Genomic DNA, 21,151 nt, shown 5'->3' on the forward strand with positions numbered 1-21,151 from the left:
TATGTCGATATAGGACTCGTTTTACTGTGGATATAGATACTTTTGTACCTGTTTCCTCCAGCATCTTCACAAGGTCCTTTGCTGTTGTTCTGGGATTGATTTGCACTTTTCGCACCAAAGTACGTTCATCTCTAGGAGACAGAACGCGTCTCTTTCCTGAGCGGTATGATGGCTGCGTGGTCCCATGGTGTTTATACTTGCATACTATTGTTTTTACAGATGAACGTGGTACCTTCAGGCATTTGGAAATTGCTCCCAAGGATGAACCAGACTTGTGGAGGTCTACAATTTTTCTTCTGAGGTCTTTGCTGATTTCTTTTGATTTTCCCATGATGTCAAGCAAAGAGGCACTGAGTTTGAAGGTAGGCCTTGAAATACATCTACAGGTACACCTCCAATTGACTCAAATTATGTCAATTAGCCTATCAGAAGATTCTAAAGCCATGACATCATTTTCTGGAATTTTCCAAGCTGTTTAAAGGCACAGTCAACTTAGTGTATGTAAACTTCTGAACCACTGGAATTGTGATACAGTGAATTATAAATGAAATAATCTGTCTGTAAACAATTGTTGGAAAAATTACTTGGGTCATGCACAAAGTAGATGTCCTAACTGACTTGCCAAAACTATAGTTTGTTAACAAGAAATTTGGGGAGTGATTGAAAAACGAGTTTTAATGAGTCCAGCCTAATTGTGTGTAAACTTCCGACTTCAACTGTATATATTCAAAAAGGTAGAAGTTTGTGATGCTATATATAACCCTCAAAAGGGGGGAAGCATGTACATAAAAACAGATTAATGATATGGTTATAAGCATCATTTTGAGGATTATACATGTTTAAGATGTAACACATCACCTAATAGGTCAAAGTTAGCGATTTATTGACTAATGTCATTATTTTATCTAGAGTGGTTTATTTGAACACTCATGCCCATTGTGATTGATGAGTTTAGTTTGAATGTATATTGACGCGAGCTGAATTGGGATAAACACTTTGTTTTTCTTATACAATATATCTCTCTCAGCCCTGAGTGCTTTTGCTATGAAAAATGACTTGGGCTGCTGTCACGCCCTGACCATAGAGAGCCCTTGGTTCTCTGTGGTGTAATAGGTCAGGGCGTGACTAGGGGGTGATCTAGTATGTCTATTTCTATGTTGGTGCTAATATGGTGCCCAATTAGAGGCAGCTGTTTATCGTTGCCTCTGATTGGGGATCATATTTAGGTAGCTATTTCCCCACCTGTGTTTTGTGGGAGATTGATTGTTAGTGTGTTTGGGCACTACGTCCTCACGGTCTTTGTAAGTTTTGTTAGTTTGTTTTGTTAGTTTCACTTAAATAAATATGTGGAATTATACTCACGCTGCGCCTTGGTCCGATCATTTTCAAGAATGTGACAGCTGCATCCCAATGCACCCTGTTCCCTATGTAGTGCACCTTTTTTGACCAGAGCCCTATGGGGTAAAAAGGGTGCCATTTGGAACACAACCTTGAATTAAATAGCAGGTTGTAACTGATGTAATTTTAGTTGTGTGATGAGGCTGATGACCTCATCCTTGCGTTAATTCTCTCTATGCCCCCATTCTGGCTCTTTTATGCACACACCTATAATAACACACACACAATGCAATGATCCACTTCAATCACATATGGTATGTTATATCTTGTATCTTGCACACAAACACACACACACACACACCTTGTGAGGACTTTTTGGGGATGAACAATTGATTTCCATTAAAAATCCTATTTTCCCTAACCGCTAACCCTGAAAGTAATCCCAAACCCTAAATGTAAACCTGAATCCTAATTCTAACTGTTAAGCCTAAAATACAATTTTTGCAAGTAAAGCAAAATGGCCTCACTTCTCTGAATTTTTGTTGGTTTACTATTCTTGTGAGGACTTTGGTACTTACAAGTATAATAAAATGTGTACACACGCACAGGTAGGCTAAACACGCTTTAGGCTATTTGTCTTCACCTCGCCCTTTGGGCAACCTAACCAAATCTTTGACCGAAATCTAATTCTGTCTGGCGCTAGTCACTTCAGATATCACTGGTCCGGTGGCCCGATCCTGCCAAATTGTGTTGCATCAGGTCGAAGCAATAGGGATCAGTACCGTGGGGCAAACAGGGAGCGCGCGCGCCAACAAAAAAGACGTGACGAGGCAGCCTATGAGTTGTTACGCAACCACTGACCCACTAACACACATTCTAGAGGGGAGAGGGAGAGAAACTGGAGCAAGCGCCCAACATAACAGTCAGGACTCAATGCAAAAGGGGGAGACACTGCTTCTAGTAAGCTACAACCAGACAGACTGACCTCAGAGCAAGTAAGAGGAGCTAGAGCTGCTCCCGAACGCTTTTTTAAAATTCTCTCAGACAACTGAAACATCTAGCTATTTGACCATTTCTGTTGAAAGAAATAGAGGATACGAGCCAACTTCAACTGCGGAAGGCGATTGCTTTGTGTCCGGCATTGTGCATTTTTTGCTGGAGACACGTCACTTGTTCGTAAAAGGTGCGTTGGAGTCCTATTGATGTGCTTAATTCTGTGCGTAAATGTTCGATTGGTTTGAATGCTGGATAACGAATTATTTCGAATTTGATATTTGTTTAAAAGTGCAACACTTGCGGATTCAGATTCTCATTATGCTTTTAGGTATGGGTATTGTTCACATGCGGGCGACTCGCCCCTACCGGTAGACAGCCACTGTATGTGTGACTTTCAGTTATGTGTAGTCATTGTGGTTTATTTGAAACCAGTTCCCTTTCCCAATTATTCATTCATACTGTATATTCCTCAAGCTTAGCAAATTCTCTGTTTTAATCAAGGCATTGTATTGTAAAGTCTGGATGCTGTTGTAAAAAGAAGCCGATTCACATTGCTCAATGCGCTCAATGTCAGGTCGGGCGTTTTTCCCTCATGGTATTTGTTCAATGGATGGGTAGTAAATCCACTGTGCAATAGATAGGAATATCAAACCGTTTTTGGGGTTGGCCTCTTGCTGTGAAGAGCATTGTCTGGAGTTATTGTAGTTTAAAACATGTTTTTTCTTTCTTTACTTAAAAATATTTGTTTCATATTTATTTAAATATTTGGTTTATTGACATGTTGCTAAATCTAAATAGCAGGTGTGTGACCTATATTTTATATATGAAGTTGTCATTAATAGCGTTGATACGTCTAATAATATACAGGTAGGTTAATTATAGGCAAAGTATACTGAAAACGAATAGAACATTTTTTTTGTTATTTCAGTGCAATAAATGGTCTACTGGTGCAGGCAAGTTATTGATTTCGTTCCTATCGGTGACCTCCTTTTGTCGTGTTGTAAGTCAGACCCTCAGACATTCCATGTGCCTGGCGAGGATGTTCGGCCGCCTTTCTCTGGAACTTGGAACAAGAGTGATTACTAGCTATAAGTTGCATTTGCCTCCATGCTATGCCATTAGTCATTTTATGTGATAAATATTTGGTCAAAATTAGATGTCATGGAATTTTGGCATAAAGGATAGTTATAATCATGTTATTACACATCTATAAGCAGTCCATAGAGTTTTTTTTAGTTGGGGGGGGCTGAGGGGTGGTATGGCATATGACATAATAGCTATGCACTAGTAAGCTACGCAGTAGAATGAGAGGAGGAGAATGAATAGAATCATGGTCTTTCATAAGGGCTGGGGGAAAGTTTGCAGAATTAATTCATAGACAAAGATCTGCAAGCATGTGCCTTGATATTTAATAATTAGGAATATCACATGTATTTTTAATTTTAAAAAAAATGTAATCTAGAGGTATTTGTATTTGATTGACCTGTTGCAAAGTAAAAGCAGGTGTTGCCAATCAAGACTTGTGCCCTGAGGTTTTCACCGGCCATATGTTTAATGTTTATCACTAGCCTGTACATGATTTCCCATAGCCTAAGCAGATTGCTTTACAGTCATCTCCCAGTCAGTACAACTATATTTTCTATTTATATATTTCTTGCGAAATCTGTACTAAAACAAAACACTCAAATCCTATTTAGATGTAATTACACCAATTATATCAGGTGGTTTAATTCTGGTATTTTCCGGCAGTCTGTATAAAGTTGCTTGTTCCCATAGGATCTTAATGAGACTAGCTCTATTGCGTAATTAAAATAATAACCAAAAACAGGGCTTGTGTGTGTTGAGTTGTCCAACTCCAGGACATGATGCAATAGAGGGAAACCCCTCAGTCGGCAGAGCTGCAGTCACTGAGCTTTTTAGGCTGCTGCCAGTTGGTCTGTTTACAGAACAGCCTTTCTTTCCCAATTTGAATATTGGTCAAACCAGTCTAACTCAGACTGGGGGAAAGCAGGATGTGTGGAAAGACCTAGAGCTACATTTTGGTCTACAACTCGGTTCACTGTAACATCAAACATAATCAGGAGGGCTTTTCTTTGACTTTGCCACACAGCCTCATTGACAGAATTCTTATTAAGTGTGTACCTGCCTGGTACAAGCTGGCCATATCTAAAAACACTAGAAGGCAAACGTTCTGAGGGTTCGTAGTACTTAGTTGACGCCACTCTTAGATTTAGCCTCTGTGGAATCTGAAGTAGCTGAACACTTTGGCTGCCCGATAGTGAAGTCACTTTTAGGGTACTTTAATCTAGGCTATAACCTTGAAGGATGCTTGGACTTACACCTAGCAAACAACACCCTCATTTTATTGCAAGTGAATGGAGAGCAGAAGTCCATGTTACAGTATTACAGATCTTTATGGGTAGGAAGTTGTAGAGGGATTAGAGATGTTTGGCACAGGTTTGGTGCCATCTATATTGGTCAATTGGACCGTATTGGCCTGTTCAAATGATGATAAGTACATCCTAAATGGACATTGATAAGGAACATTGAACATAAATAAAGTGCATTTCCCTAGTTGCAGATGGAAAAGAAGGGGGGCAGCCTAGTCCCCAAGACCATGTGACAGAGAGGACGATATGCTTAAATAGAACTCAGAGTTGACCTAGAAGGTCTCCCTAGATTCTAGGTGCCTTTTCTTAGAAGACAAAGCCAGAACCCAAAATGGAGGCGCCCTGACCGGCCTCTCCACCACATGTCCATTTATGTGGGTGGCTCATCATGTCTTGGAGATGGAGGGGAAAAGAGATGCTTTGCATTACTCAGTCTTGCCTTCGGGGGTCAAAGGTGGTGGTGAAATGCCTGAGAACGGCTTTGGCAGTGCTAACATTTCCCATCCGTCTTTAACATCTCCCCCCAGCTAAACTCGCTGGTGGTGAAATACTAGCTGTGAGTGAGTCATTCCTACAGCTTGATAATTGTGTGGGAAGCAAGGGAGATTCTGGCTTTTGAAAATCTTCAATGCTTTTTTCTTTGTATTATCCCTTTGGAATGATAATTTGGCTTTAGCATCCAGTATTTACTGCAATATTACAGAGAGAATTCAACCTCTAAAATGTACTCACCCTGACCTCCAGTGTGTAACCTGTAGGTGTGGCTAGTATTTCAGCATTAAGCAAGCTCTGCTTTGTAAACTTGTCACAATGACATTCAGAACACGAGCACATCAGCCCGGTCGCTCACAGCTCTATGAAATATGTTCTGTCGGATTTTGACATGGAACATGGGTGTGTGCCTTCTGACGTCAATATATATATATATATTTCACAAATGCATGCTGTTTATCGTCTGCATAGAGATAGAGTAGCATAGAGACCCCTCCCGGTGTCAAATAGAGTATCCAGGAATTAATGTTGCGTATCAATCACCAGGGGTTTTATAATCCGATTTTGCGCTGCTGACGTAGGCTATTCAAGTTAAAAAAAATGTTTTTTTTTACATCGTACCGCAGTGTCTGTAAAATTCCTTTAATGTCGTGTCCACCAATTGAATTCATCTAAGCCTTTCTCGCCAGCCTTCCTCCCCAATACCCCTTCTCTATCGCTCTATTTTTAGAGCGCACTGTAATCCCTCCCCCTCTCCATTTTCCTCCCTCTCCAGCTCTATTTACCTATTTTATGGCACGCAGTCAAAGGCAGAGAGCAAGCTCTGTTCAAATCAAATCACGTTTTTTTGTCACATGCGCCGGATAGAACTTTACCATGAAATGCTTACTTATGAGCCCTTTCCCAACGATGCAGAGTAATAAAAAAAACCCACAAGGAATAAAATACACAAGAATGAAGCTATATACAGGGAGTACCAGTAGTATATCAATGAGGCAGATGAAAATGCGCAGCGCTCCGTTTTTAGGTCAGTGGGACACGGAATGGCGCTCTCTCTCTCTCCCTTCTTTTGATCGACGAGTGGAAACATTGTGACCTTCCTGACATTCTAGTTTTCAGTTTTCCCTCGCAACTTTGTTTTTAAAACATACTACACCCTCTAGTATTGTGTCTGGGTGAAAACCGAGACAGAGGAAGAGATGGCTCATCTGGTGGCTGTGGTGATTCTTTAGGGGAAAGAAAGAGCAGAGCAAAATAGGAGGGAATTCCTAGCTGTCTGTCTCTCACTGTGAAAAAAAGACAGAGAAAAGTGTCCTGGAAGGTGTAACCACTAAAACTATTATGCAAATGAGGAAATGAGGAAGGGAGCTGCCACTGTGAGAAAGATATACTGTAAACTAGTATTATTATGTAATAAAATGGTCATACTCTAGATTGTTATGATGAGGTTGAAGCTAGGTCAAGTTGTTATGATGAGGTTGAGACTAGATCTATATTGTTATGAGGTTGAGACTAGGTCAGGTTGTTATGACAAGGTTGAGACTAGGGTCTAGGTTGTTATGATGTGGTTGATACCAGGTCAGGTTGTTATGATGAGGTTGATACTAGGTCAGGTTGTTATGATGAGGTTGAGACTAGATCTATATTGTTATGAGGTTGAGACTAGGTCAGGTTGTTATGACAAGGTTGAGACTAGGGTCTAGGTTGTTATGATGAGGTTGATACCAGGTCAGGTTGTTATGACAAGGTTGATACCAGGTCAGGTTGTTATGAAGGTTGAGACTAGGTCAGGTTGTTATGATGAGGTTTATACTAGGTCAGGTTGTTATGATGAGGTTGAGACTAGATCTATATTGTTATGAGGTTGAGACTAGGTCAGGTTGTTATGATGTGGTTGATACCAGGTCAGGTTGTTATGATGAGGTTGAGACTAGGGTCTAGGTTGTTATGATGTGGTTGATACCAGGTCAGGTTGTTATGATGAGGTTGAGACTAGGCAGGTTGTTTGATGAGGCTGTACCAGGTCAGGTTGTTATGATGAGGTTGATACCAGGTCAGGTTGTTATGATGAGGTTGAGACCAGGTCAGGTTGTTATGATGTGGTTGATACAGGTAGTTGTTATGATGAGGTTGAGACCAGGTCAGGTTGTTATGATGAGGTTGAGACTAGGTCAGGTTGTTATGATGAGGCTGATACCAGGTCAGGTTGTTATGATGTGGTTGATACCAGGTCAGGTTGTTATGATGAGGTTGATACTAGGTCAGGTTGTTATGATGAGGTTGAGACTAGATCTATATTGTTATGAGAGGTTGATACCAGGTCAGGTTGTTATGACAAGGTTGAGACTAGGTCAGGTTGTTATGATGAGGTTTATACTAGGTCAGGTTGTTATGATGAGGTTGATACTAGGTCAGGTTGTTATGATGAGGTTTATACTAGGTCAGGTTGTGTAACCCAGACAAGCTCTAGAGCCAAATGAAGTGGCTAGAAAGTACTCTACTTGTACTGAGTTCAGTTAGTGTGTCAGTGACAGATGGAGTAGAGACAGCTTTAGATTAGATCCCAAAAATAAAACCAGACCTTATTTAGTCTTACTTGAGCTATTGTTAGATATAGTGGTGGTAGCCTGATAGTGGTAGCAAAGACCAGAAATGAACAGATTAAATACCTAACATTAGAAACAATATTGAATCTATAGAAAAAAGAGATAAGAAAACAATAACTGACCAAAAGCTTCTGTTACTGATCTACGGGTTTTCCTGTTTGACTCAAATTTGAATCAATAAGACAGCAACCAATCAGAACAGGCCATCATGATTACCTCAGCGTTCTGTTTGATCTGTTATCAGAATCACAAACGGCAACGGACTCTGTCAATGTTTTGACTGATGCAGTCTTGTTGGCTCAGGGAGTTGCTTCAGAAAAAAAGAATGAACTAGTAATTGTAACACAGTAATGACCTAGATAGATTATTACGTTGAATCCTCACAGATCTGTTTTTCTGGTGGAGAAATAGAAAATCTAGATAGGACACACAGTGCCCTGTTAAGTGATGCATAATGAATGTCTCTGAATCATCAGCGCAACAGATCTAGAATTAGCGCATTTACGTTATGTAACATCTATATGAGTCAACTGAACTGCGTATGCAGCAACACCACCGACCGATGTTGGTGACTTGTGAGAAAAGGGGATGTTGAGCAATGTTTCCCGTCGGTAGAGGCACAGAATGCACTCGATACATACTTGAATAACAAGTGATATGTCAGCTTCGGGACATCAGCCCACTGTTATGACACATAGACAGACTAAGTTAGTGATTTGCAGAGGTGTATTTCTTTGAGTTGACCTCTTTGATAGATTATTGCAGACAATTGTGCCATAAGAGACCAATGTGACCTTATAGCTACATTTACAAATATCCCACCTGGCAACTGATAAAGGTTATAGAGGGACATTATTAGAGGTCGATACATAGACGGTTTGCCCTCCTTCCCTTTCTCCCTCCCTGATTGCCCATCGCTCAGTAACTGCAGCCCTGGCACTAGGTCAGACTGGCCCTCTTATGTGATTGTTGGATGCAGCGCTGTTACACAACACTGTACAGAGAGAGCTTTAGACACTGCAGCTCAGAACCTCCCTTACCCACACCACCTGCCTATTTTTTTATTTTATTTAACTAGGCAAGTCAGTTAAGAACAAATTCTTACTTGCAATGACAGCCTTCCGGGGAACTGCCTTGTTCAGGGGCAGAACGGAAGATTTTTACTGGCCCAATGCTCTAACCACTAGGCTACCTGCCGCCTAGCACCCTCTGAGCAGAGTTGACCTATATTCCTGTGAGTGGAGTGGAAAGGGTACCGGTCGTGCCGCTGCCCTACTCACCCTCCCTCTCTGTATACACCCAGGCTGGCCCACCCGCCTTCTCCTCCACAGAACTCCAATAAGGGTTACGTCTAGCAAAGTAAAGTCCTTTTGAGTATGAGGGATTGTGAAAGGTGATAAAAGGAATGTTCAGATTCAAATCCAAGATGAAACATTTCTTACATAATGTTATGATTATGTCATAGTAGCTCGTATACTTTCTGGGCACAAGCAAATGGTCACATGCCAGTGTATGAGTGATGGCAGATCCATTGCAGTTTGGATCAAGTGTCAAATTTGCAGTTATGAAGTCATGTGAACTCAAGAATACCCTGAACTAATCACATCATGAGTTTCTAGGCCTGTATGTTCTGTCTCGATCATCACCATTGTACAGTAACATTGAAAAACATTGAGTGCCTAATGTATGTCACAGTGGGAAGGCATAGTATTTATGGTAACTAATGAATGTTCTCTCTCTTATTCTTTCTCTTTCTATAGTGCGTTTCCTCGTGAGCGATCCCAGCCTACAAGAAAAAGTCTTCCAGTAGACCAACTGACCTACTTCACTTCTGCATCCTAGAGACTTCAACGATTATAGAAGAACCTACTGTGAAACTCAAATTTCACAAAACTTTGTCACATAATTTAACCAATGAGGTTCAGCCTTAGAGAAGCACAAATACCTCACCCCGAGTTTTTCGCAGATCCTGCGACTTAAAGAGAAAGTTAATACAAATAAGTCCTCTCCCTTACCCCCATTTGGCCTTAATGCCAGATCACCAATCTGGTCAAAAGGACTCAACAATGGAAAGCCTGAATCTTCACTTTGCATCTCCCAACAACAACAACGACCTGGACATAGACACATACTCTAACTACAGCGAGAGCCTCCCGCCACTGTCTCCCAGACCCGGTGACGATGACGTCCCGCGCCGCCAGACCAAAGGTGGCTCAAAGAACAGCATGTCCAGCCGTCGCAAGCGGGAGTTCATCTCCGACGAAAAGAAGGACGCTTCCTACTGGGAGAAGCGGCGCAAGAACAACGAGGCGGCCAAGCGTTCCAGAGAGAAGAGGAGGATGAACGACATGGTGCTGGAGAACCGTGTGATGGCGCTGAATGATGAGAACAGCCGCCTGAAGACGGAACTCCTGCAGCTGAAGCTTCGCTTCGGCCTCATCAGCACTGCTTCCTACATGGAGAAGAGCCAGCAGCTCTCCAACAGCGGAAATGGACAGTCCAGTGCTGGTAACCCCTACTTCTCCAGTAGCGGGTACTCCAGTGCCTGTGGTAACACTCTGCTGAACTCCGACTCGTCCGAAGCAGAACAGTCCACAAGAGGGGAACGCCACACCCCACTCCCAAAATACTCCCCAAGAGGATCCCTCTCCGACGGGTGCATGTCTGACGACTCCTCCAGCCCTGAGCCCATGGGCTATGAGATCAAGATGGAGTCCAACGACACTGACATGGATGCTGGTCTCCCCCACTGGGATCTCCTTCAACGGTGGCCACCAACACAGGTCCCAAGAGGCCGACTGTGCCATGGACTTCCACCACAACCATCAGAACGACTACCGCCAGGAGTCTGCCAGCCCAGCACCCCAGCAGGTAGCGGCCCCAGCCCAGAGGAGTGTGATCCAGATGTACCGCTCCCCCAGCTCCTCCTATATGGAGAGCCAGAACCAGAGGCATGCAGAGGACATGGAACAACAACAGTCCCAGGTCCAACAAAGCAGACAGTCCGAGAACACAGAAACCATTACAGAGGAGGTCCAAAGGTACCGAGCCCGCAAGGAGCAGCAAAGACATCAGGAGACACAGAGAAGCCAGTACAGCTCTTATCAGACCCAAGATGACGGCCACAAGGAAGGATTCGCCCCAGAGCTCCTCCACCACAGTAGAGAAGAATGCAACAAGTCAAGCCACTCCTCCAACCAGCACCACATCAACAACACCTATCTCAGTACCCTGGATGAGGAGGAGCCCCCAGTGCTCACTTACGAGGGCGGCCCCAGGGCCGGAGAGGACTACTACACAGAGTCCCACTCTGGGAAAGACACTTCGTCCAGTGATGGTGATCAAAGGAGCTCAGACAAAGAAGGTGGTTCCACTAGCGATGACGAGTCACCGTCATCTTCCGAGGTCGGAAGCTACAACCAGAGGGCGACATCACAGATGTCGGTGCCACAGAGTCAGAGGGGAGACGATCAGGCCACCTACCTGCCCCACAAGCTCCGCCTGAAATACAGAGCGCTGTCCAATCAGGGGGAGGCGCCAAACAGAAGCCCCGCCTCCTCCACATCCCCCTCCCCCTCTCATCCCCAGCATCCCTACCTGGCCCTGCCTAGCAACCACCAACATGGCGGCCATAGCAATGGGGAAAACAAAGAGGCAGAGAACGAGTCAGAGTTCTGCTAGCAGAGGGAAGCAAGAGAAAGAGGTGTGGAAGGAATACTAAAAAGGAATCCAACGCAGGGAGGAAGAATAAGAGGTGTGAATAAGGGAGCACCAAAGACTCTTTGAGATACTGCGACCAACAACCAACCTCAGTTTTGCTTCATCATCAGGTGTCTCGCTCCTTTTCACCTACCACTATGCCAACAGACACTCCTCTTCGATGATGATGATAATAACAAGGACAGTCAAAGTGATGTTCACAATCACCACAGACAGATTCAAAAGACTTGGTTCACTGTGTCACCATGTTTTTATATGGACCCTTCCCTCACGCCATGCATTTATCCAATCCATGAACAATGATAATAATAGATCACTTATTGATTCAGCAAATGTGATGGAGTGAAAATAATGAGGGGAATGGAATAAATGGAACTCACATTTTGTTTCCTTCGGGAAAAGACAAACATCACATCACAATGGAAGGTTAGAATAAACGTTAAAATGTAAGGCTGTTTTCAGGCTCTGATTTGAACTCTCAAATGGCCAATTGCTTTGTGGGTGGTAAGGCATTCTGGGAACATTCCCATGACCAAAGAAACACGTCCAACCCCCCTGACAATGAGTTCCATTCTTCCTCCCCACCAACAAAACAGCTGTACCAGTTTCCGTTACTCCCTAAACACCTATCCCTGCTTTATGCAGAATAGGACACCCAATCATTTTTCAAGCACTTGGATTGTACATAACTGTGATATATAAAATGTACATATATTTAAATATATTTTACAAAGAAAAAAATGAAAAACAACAAAAAATAACAAGGAGAAATGGAAGTGGAAAAAGAAAAGTTATCAGTCTGTCCTTGTGAGAAAGTGTTTGTACAGTCCGTTCTCAATGTCAATGAAATGCCTGAAGTTGTTTTCTTAAATGTCTGTATGAACCACCGCTTTAAGAAACTCTTTCTTTTAGATTCCATGTCACTAGCAAATGCCTGGAGCAACCTACCGTCAATTGACCTTTTACTGACCTCTTACACATACATACAGAAAGCCCCTGTTAAGGCCAGTTATGAACATATCACAAGACTACACACAACACCTTTTGAACGGTGAAACCATGAATACAAAAGCACATTGCAATCCAGAGCTCAACAAATTCTCAATTCATTAGACTTACTGATCATAGGAATCAAGTAGTAATTGCACTTGAGAAGCAATGGGGAAACTACTCTCTTCTCACTCAAAGGTGCCTCTACTTTTCATAGGTCAAAAGAACCAATCCCCAATCTTGGCCTTTACATTGAGTTGCTTTATCAGCTGTGGATCATACAGGCTGTACTGGTTAAACGTCTCACATCCACGTGCCTGCCTACTGGCCGTTCTGTATAAATGTAAAGTTCTCGATCTCTCTTGGATACTGTTATTATTATTATTTTATTATTATTTTCTATTTTATTCAGTTCTTTTGGGGGGTTATTGTGTGTTTTTCCGTCCCCTTGTATCTTCCTAATTGTGATACTGTAATGTATGTATTTTACCCATGTCCCTATCCCTTGACATTTGTACTCTGTGATATTGTTCAACGTTTGTGGTTTGCCGGATGGTTAAGGAAATTGATTGTCCAGAAATGGGTAATGCAATGGTTATAATGACAACAACTCATTCTGATTGTTGAAAGATTGAAAACATTGAAAAATAAAAGGATGTTGAAAAAGACATTATAAATTAAAAGTATTGTTTCATGTGATTTTTATACTTTTGTTGCGCTCTTTCTGGTCTAATGTTGAAACATCATTCACACAAACACATGATAAAATGGTCATAAATGGAACACCACTGAAGTTGAGGGGGAAAAAATATATTTCAATCAAGTTGGCAGATGACTTATGCAGTTTAAAAGTAGACATATTATATGACATATAAAACATATACATGTAGAAAACACCCCAAAATATGATTTATTACAGGACACATCTAGGCACAGAACACACTGATCATTTCGACTCTGTCCTGTACTCCTATAAACACAGCTACAAATCTGCAACATAAATATCTTCAGTATTTGAGTGTTCCTCCCCTCTTCTCCTCTGTCCATTCCTCCCTTAGTCCAGTTCTGTACCGAACAAAACTTTTAAAACGAGGCCGTCAAAATCTACACAGATACAAACACAAATAGCTTCAGTATTCTAGTGTTCCCCATCTCCTCTCCTTCTTTCCTCTCCTTTCTCCCTCCCATCTTTCCTGGCAAAGAGGATTAATAGTAATGTGAGGAGCATCAGTGTGACACACAAGCACACTGTGTCCCAACGGCCAGAAATACACAAACACACACACACACAAGCACACTGTGTCCCAACGGCCATGCTAGTTAGGGCACCGGAATCTAACATCCATGACGTAACCGTGGTGACCTACTTACTCATGTCATAAACTCTAAACTCCACCAACGGACACACACACAAGCCGCCGGGCAGCAGAGTCCTGAGTACAACACATAAACACACACTAAGCTACTACACACTCTCACACTCTAGTCAGTAATCACATAATGGGTGAGAGGCTTTTGCTCCTCAACATTTTGCAGAAAACTTTTGGGTTCAGTTTATATAATAGTGTTGCTACAGTGCATCATCTGTCTCTTGATAAACAAATATGCCTAACACAGTTATAATATAGTACACTATAGGCCCAGGCTTCCTGTTATGGAAATATCCACATAAACTAATTTGGCAATAGTATAAAGCTCATCTCTAAATAGATGAACCTTTTACTGCAGTAAATCAGGGTCACACCTAGTGTTTATTTTCTTGAAACAAAAGTATACACCTCACACACATGGTTATGGGCTTAAAAACAGAAGACACCTGTACCATGTCAGATATACAGTTGAAATGTATTACATTTAGAGTTTGCATCCCAATATTACTCATCACAGAAGACTGAAATAAAACAAAACCGTTTGACATAGAAACACCGGATTTTCGGTTGCTTTTAAAAAATAATGTTTATGAATTATGAAAAATATGAATAACATTCCACCCATGAGGCCACTAGGTCATTTGACTGCAGGAAAGGGCTACTACATGTAATTCACACATCTTACAAAGTGACATAATATATATTTTACAGTAGGTTTAGGCTGTTATGGAAATATCCACATAATCCATCTCATGAGAGAATAAACTAATTTGTCACCGTTTATATATCACTGCATCAGCTACAATATAAAGGTGTGTCTCTTTGTAAAGAAATACATCTACAGAATGAGGGTGTCCACAGAGCCCTATAATCATGAGTTATTAATGTAAACTCATTGGTCTCAGGTCAGGTTATGCTGTACAAGGTGTGTCTCTTTGTAAAGAAATACATCTACAGAATGAGGGTGTCCACAGAGCCCTATAATCATGAGTTATTAATGTAAACTCATTGGTCTCAGGTCAGGTTATGTAACACCATAGATGCTATGCTGTACAAGGTATGTCTCTTGATAAAAACTAATATGTCTAGTAAAGTGCTACATATCTACACCTACTTATACACATACACCCTATATACTGTACAGTATATACACACCACACACACACACACATACATATATATATATATATATACACACACATATATATATATACACATATATATATATATACATACACATACATATATATATACACATATATATATATATATACATACACATACATATATATATATATATATATATATATATTTACTGCTCAAAAAATAAAGGGAACACTTAAACAACACAATGTAACTCCAAGTCAATCACACTTCTGTGAAATCAAACTGTCCACTTAGGAAGCAACACTGATTGACAATAAATGTAACATGCTGTTGTGCAAATGGAATAGACAACAGGTGGAAATTATAGGCAATAAGCAAGACACCCCCAATAAAGGAGTGGTTCTGCAGGTGGAGACCACAGACCACTTCTCAGTTCCTATGCTTCCTGGCTGATGTTTTGGTCACTTTTGAATGCTGGCGGTGCTTTCACTCTAGTGGTAGCATGAGACGGAGTCTACAACCCACACAAGTGGCTCAGGTAGTGCAGCTCATCCAGGATGGCACATCAATGCGAGCTGTGGCAAGAAGGTTTGCTGTGTCTGTCAGCGTAGTGTCCAGAGCATGGAGGTGCTACCAGGAGACAGGCCAGTACATCAGGAGACGTGGAGGAGGCCGTAGGAGGGCAACAACCCAGCAGCAGGACCGCTACCTCCGCCTTTCTGCAAGGAGGAGCACTGCCAGAGCCCTGCAAAATGACCTCCAGCAGGCCACAAATGTGCATGTGTCTGCTCAAATGGTCAGAAACAGACTCCATGAGGGTGGTATGAGGGCCCGACGTCCACAGGTGGGGGTTGTGCTTACAGCCCAACATCGTGCAGGACGTTTGGCATTTGCCAGAGAACACCAAGATTGGCAAATTCGCCACTGGCGCCCTGTGCTCTTCACAGATGAAACCAGGTTCACACTGAGCACGTGACAGACGTGACAGAGTCTGGAGACGCTGTGGAGAACGTTCTGCTGCCTGCAACATCCTCCAGCATGACCGGTTTGGCGGTGGGTCAGTCATGGTGTGGGGTGGCATTTCTTTGGGGGGCCGCACAGCCCTCCATGTGCTCGCCAGAGGTAGCCTGACAGCCATTAGGTACCGAGATGACATCCTCAGACCCTTTGTGAGACCATATGCTGGTGCGGTTGGCCCTGGGTTCCTCCTAATGCAAGACAATGCTAGACCTCATGTGGCTGGAGTGTGTCAGCAGTTCCTGCAAGAGGAAGGCATTGATGCTATGGACTGGCCCGCCCGTTCCCCAGACCTGAATCTAATTGAGCACATCTGGGACATCATGTCTCGCTCCATCCACCAACGCCACGTTGCACCACAGACTGTCCAGGAGTTGGCGGATGCTTTAGTCCAGGTCTGGGAGGAGATCCCTCAGGAGACCATCCGCCACCTCATCAGGAGCATGCACAGGCGTTGTAGGGAGGTCATACAGGCACGTGGAGGCCACACACACTACTGAGCCTCATTTTGACTTGTTTTAAGAACATTACATCAACGTTGGATCAGCCTGTAGTGTGGTTTTCCACAATTTTGAGTGTGACTCCAAATCCAGACCTCCATGGGTTGATAAATTGGATTTCCATTGATTATTTTTGTGTGATTTTGTTGTCAGCACATTCAACTATGTAAAGAAAAAAGTATTTAATAAGATTATTTCTTTCATTCAGATCTAGGAAGTGTTGTTTAAGTGTTCCCTTTATTTTTTTGAGCAGTGTATATATACACACATATATATATATACAGTGGGGAGAACAAGTATTTGATACACTGACGATTTTGCAGGTTTTCCTACTTACAAAGCATGTAGAGGTCTGTAATTTTTATCATAGGTACACTTCAACTGTGAGAGATAGAATCTAAAACAAAAATCCAGAAAATCACATTGTATGATTTTTAAGTAATTCATTAGCATTTTATTGCATGACATAAGTATTTGATCACCTACCAACCAGTAAGAATTCCGGCTCTCACAGACCTGTTAGTTTTTCTTTAAGAAGCCCTCCTGTTCTCCACTCATTACCTGTAGTAACTGCACCTGTTTGAACTCGTTACCTGTATAAAAGACACCTGTCCACACACTCAATCAAACAGACTCCAACCTCTCCACAATGGCCAAGGCCAGAGAGCTGTGTAAGGACATCAGGGATAGAATTGTAGACCTGCACAAGGCTGGGATGGGCTACAGGACAATAGGCAAGCAGCTTGGTGAGAAGGCAACAACTGTTGGCGCAATAATTAGAAAATGGAAGAAGTTCAAGATGACGGTCAATCACCCTCGGTCTGGGGCTCCATGCAAGATCTCACCTCGTGGGGCATCAATGATCATGAGGAAGGTGAGGGATCAGCCCAGAACTACACGGCAGGACCTGGTCAATGACCTGAAGAGAGCTGGGACCACAGTCTCAAAGAAAACCATTAGTAACACACTACCCGTCATGGATTAAAATCCTGCAGCACACGCAAGGTCCCCCTGCTCAAGCCAGCGCATGTCCAGGCCCGTCTGAAGTTTGCCAATGACCATCTGGATGATCCAGAGGAGGAATGGGAGAAGGTCATGTGGTCTGATGAGATAAAAATAGAGCTTTTTGGTCTAAACTCCACTCGCCGTGTTTGGAGGAAGAAGAAGGATGAGTACAACCCCAAGAACACCATCCCAACCGTGAAGCATGGAGGTGGAAAAATCATTCTTTGGGGATGCTTTTCTGCAAAGGGGACAGGACGACTGAACCGTATTGAGGGGAGGATGGATGGGGCCATGTATCGCGAGATCTTGGCCAACAACCTCCTTCCCTCAGTAAGAGCATTGAAGATGGGTCGTGGCTGGCTCTTCCAGCATGACAACGACCCAAAACACAAAGCCAGGGCAACTAAGGAGTGGCTCCGTAAGAAGCATGTCAAGGTCCTGGAGTGGCCTAGCCAGTCTCCAGACCTGAACCCAATAGAAAATCTTTGGAGGGAGCTGAGAGATCGTATTGCCCACCGACAGCCCCGAAACCTGAAGGATCTGGAGAAGGTCTGTATGGAGGAGTGGGCCAAAATCCCTGCTGCAGTGTGTGCAAACCTGGTCAAGAACTACAGGAAACGAATGATCTCTGTAATTGCACACAAAGGTTTCTGTACCAAATATTAAGTTCTGCTTTTCTGATGTATCAAATACTTATGTCATGCAATAAAATGCAAATTATTTACTTAAAAATCATACAATGTGATTTTCTGGATTTTTGTTTTAGATTCCGTCTTTCACAGTGGAAGTGTACCTATGATAAAAATTACAGACCTCTACATGCTTTGTAAGTAGGAAAACCTGCAAAATCGGCAGTGTATCAAATACTTGTTCTCCCCACTGTACATACACATATATACATATATATACACACACACACACCACATACACATGTGTATATATATATTTTTACCCCCTATTACATCATGATTCGATTTTTCGTATACGATCGTCAAGGGTCACTAGCTCTGAAACAGTAACGGCTTTTACGTGACCGACTGGGATCCGTCCCAGAATGCACCCCACCACAGCGCGGATAACAAATTATATAACAGCTTGGATGAAAAAAATGCCTCTAGAGGAATTTGAGTAGGTTGGCACTTCAGTTGGAACATGCTGCCGATGTAGAGAAATAGCACAAGCTCTTCCTTTCACTGGGATGTCAGGAACAAGATGATATTTCACAGTATGGTTACCTGATAAACATTATAAATAGACTATTAGCAATTATGAGTAAGTTCTCAATAAATGATGTACAATAATATCAATCAATCGTTCTCAAGTGCCTTCTACAAGTCACTTTGATGCGGTGGTAATATTTCACAGTATTCTTACATGATGAGAATAACAGTGACTATGACTAGCTAGTATTTATAGGTTCTGATATTAATAATTCACTACTTGAAATAAAATAAATGAAACAGTCCAAGTGCCATTCACAAGTCAATACAGCATGATATTTATAATCAATCTATTGGGAATATGGTAATATATACCCTAAAAAGGTGTATTACATAATACATTCTATAACAAGCCTTGAACATAATTACAACAATCAAATCATTGCGTAATAAGCAAACATGTAAATGCAAGTCATTGCCTAACCACCACAACCATTAACCACTCATTTCCTGTAAAAAAAAAAGAATAACATCACTCAGTCTTCTATCAGTGAATCTATAGATACAGGAGAGATCTAAAGACCTAATGGTGTTCTGTGCATCTGTTCAGGAATACAGACACCCTGCTGTTGGTGATTAGTTACCAGAGAGCTGTGGGCTCTATCCTAGCTTGTACATTTCCCCTCTGGCTGGGCTTATAGATGTTGCCACGGCAGCCAGTCAGTCATAGCAAGGCTTTGTCCCAAATGGTGTCCTATTCCCTATATAATCCATATGGTTCTGGTCAAAAGTAGTGCACTATATAGGAAATAGATTGCCGTTTGGGACGTACTCAAGGTGACATTCCGTAGAAAACCGCAGTGCTTTGTGCATGTAAGTATAGATAGACTACTGGTTCACTTCCCTTCTCGCTCCCTCATCGCTCCCCCTCTCTTTTTTTCAACCCTTTTTTTTCAAAAGCTGTAGTATGCAGAAGCAGCTCAATGGAAAGTAGGTCATTAGGGAGGGGCAGAGAGGAGGATGAGGGGTTGAGGGAAGAGAAGGGGAATTCAGAGTGAGGAGTGGAGAGGGAGGGAGGGAGGGAGGGAGGTTACGTCACATGCCTCTGCAGTGTCAACTCGGACAAACTCATCAAAGCAGCACACGCGCACACGCACGCACACACGCACGCACACACACACACCAGTGACTCAACCCATATTAAACACAGCCTCCTCACATTGTACATAGCCAAATCACTATGGGTAGAACTACCTAATGCCAGAGGCCACAGACCTTGTTGACTTCCTGCTATTGGTCTTCCCTGTGGCTCAGTTGGTAGAGCATGGTGTTTGCAACGCCAGCATGGTGTGTGCAACGCCAGGGTTGTGGGTTCGATTCCCACGGGGGGCCAGTACAAAAAAAAAAATGCATGAAATGAATTGTATGCATTCACTACTGTAAGTCGCTCTGGATAAGAGCGTCTGCTAAATGACCTAAATGTAACTAAATTGTTACTGACGTAACTTCAGCTGAAGTAAAAGCAAAACAAAACGTGGCAGTCTGATGTTCACACTGATGCCATCTGATAAGCTCGTGCATGTTTTTCGTGCACGTTTTGATTAGGCTTGAAGGAAAGAAACTTGAGCGGTTTGAAGCTAAGGGCAAAAGGTAGTAAGGAGTGCCACCATTTTGGTGCAAAGACGTGTCATCATTGTAGAACAGGCAGGTTGACGTTTATTGTCATGAGTCTTGTCCTGGAGTAAGAACTGAGCAATTTCCCCTTAGATAGACAATTTTGACTTTGCAACTGACCTATGTAGTAAAAAGAAGGAAGGGAAGTCCTGCTAAGTTACACAATAGTAGGTTTTTATAGACAGAAGGTAAAAGTGGTGAATTGGTAATCAAAAAGAAAGTGCCTTTATTTGCATGGCATGTTCAATGGAAACAAAGTTTAAAAACTCCGACACGTTTCAGCTGATGGCATTCGTCAGGAAAATTGGCTATATTGTAAAAATTCATGAGATTATTTTTTTCTTTTTAGTCTTAATTTAAAGTTAGGGTTAGGCATTAGTGTTAACAGTGTGGTTACGGTTAGATTTAAAATCAGATTTTGTGGCTGTGCCAGCTAGTGACCACTCTGCAGAGCTGCCTCCAGAACAAGATTCATGACAAAAAACAGTAACCTGTGTAGAACAGCCACAGGTGGGATTTGAAATGGTTGCCATGACCAGTAGCAGGAAATAAGGTAATAGGTCTACCACTGTCCCGCCCTGTTACCCTGGGATACGCAGCACTAGAACACTGTTTTCTTTCATGAAGAAAGATTATATTCTGCTATTTTTATACTCTCTCTCACACACACACACACACACACACACACACACACACACACACACACACACACACACACACACACACACACACACACACACACACACACACACACACACACACACACACGTGTACAGTAGCCTATAA

The 21,151-nt window shown here is 42.4% G+C and overlaps 1 pseudogene across 1 annotated transcript; it reads left to right on the top strand.

The window, feature by feature from the left end:
- The first annotated feature begins 2,202 nt into the window (after window positions 1-2,202).
- On the top strand, window positions 2,203-13,215 carry LOC106564531 (filaggrin-2-like; annotated as a pseudogene). The gene is made up of 2 exons (XR_006757927.1): window positions 2,203-2,521; window positions 9,583-13,215. The product of XR_006757927.1 is annotated as a filaggrin-2-like (transcript).
- The last annotated feature ends 7,936 nt before the right edge of the window (window positions 13,216-21,151 follow it).

This window comes from Salmo salar, chromosome ssa12 (assembly GCF_905237065.1).
Source record: "Salmo salar chromosome ssa12, Ssal_v3.1, whole genome shotgun sequence".
Classification (NCBI taxonomy): Eukaryota; Metazoa; Chordata; class Actinopteri; order Salmoniformes; family Salmonidae; genus Salmo; species Salmo salar.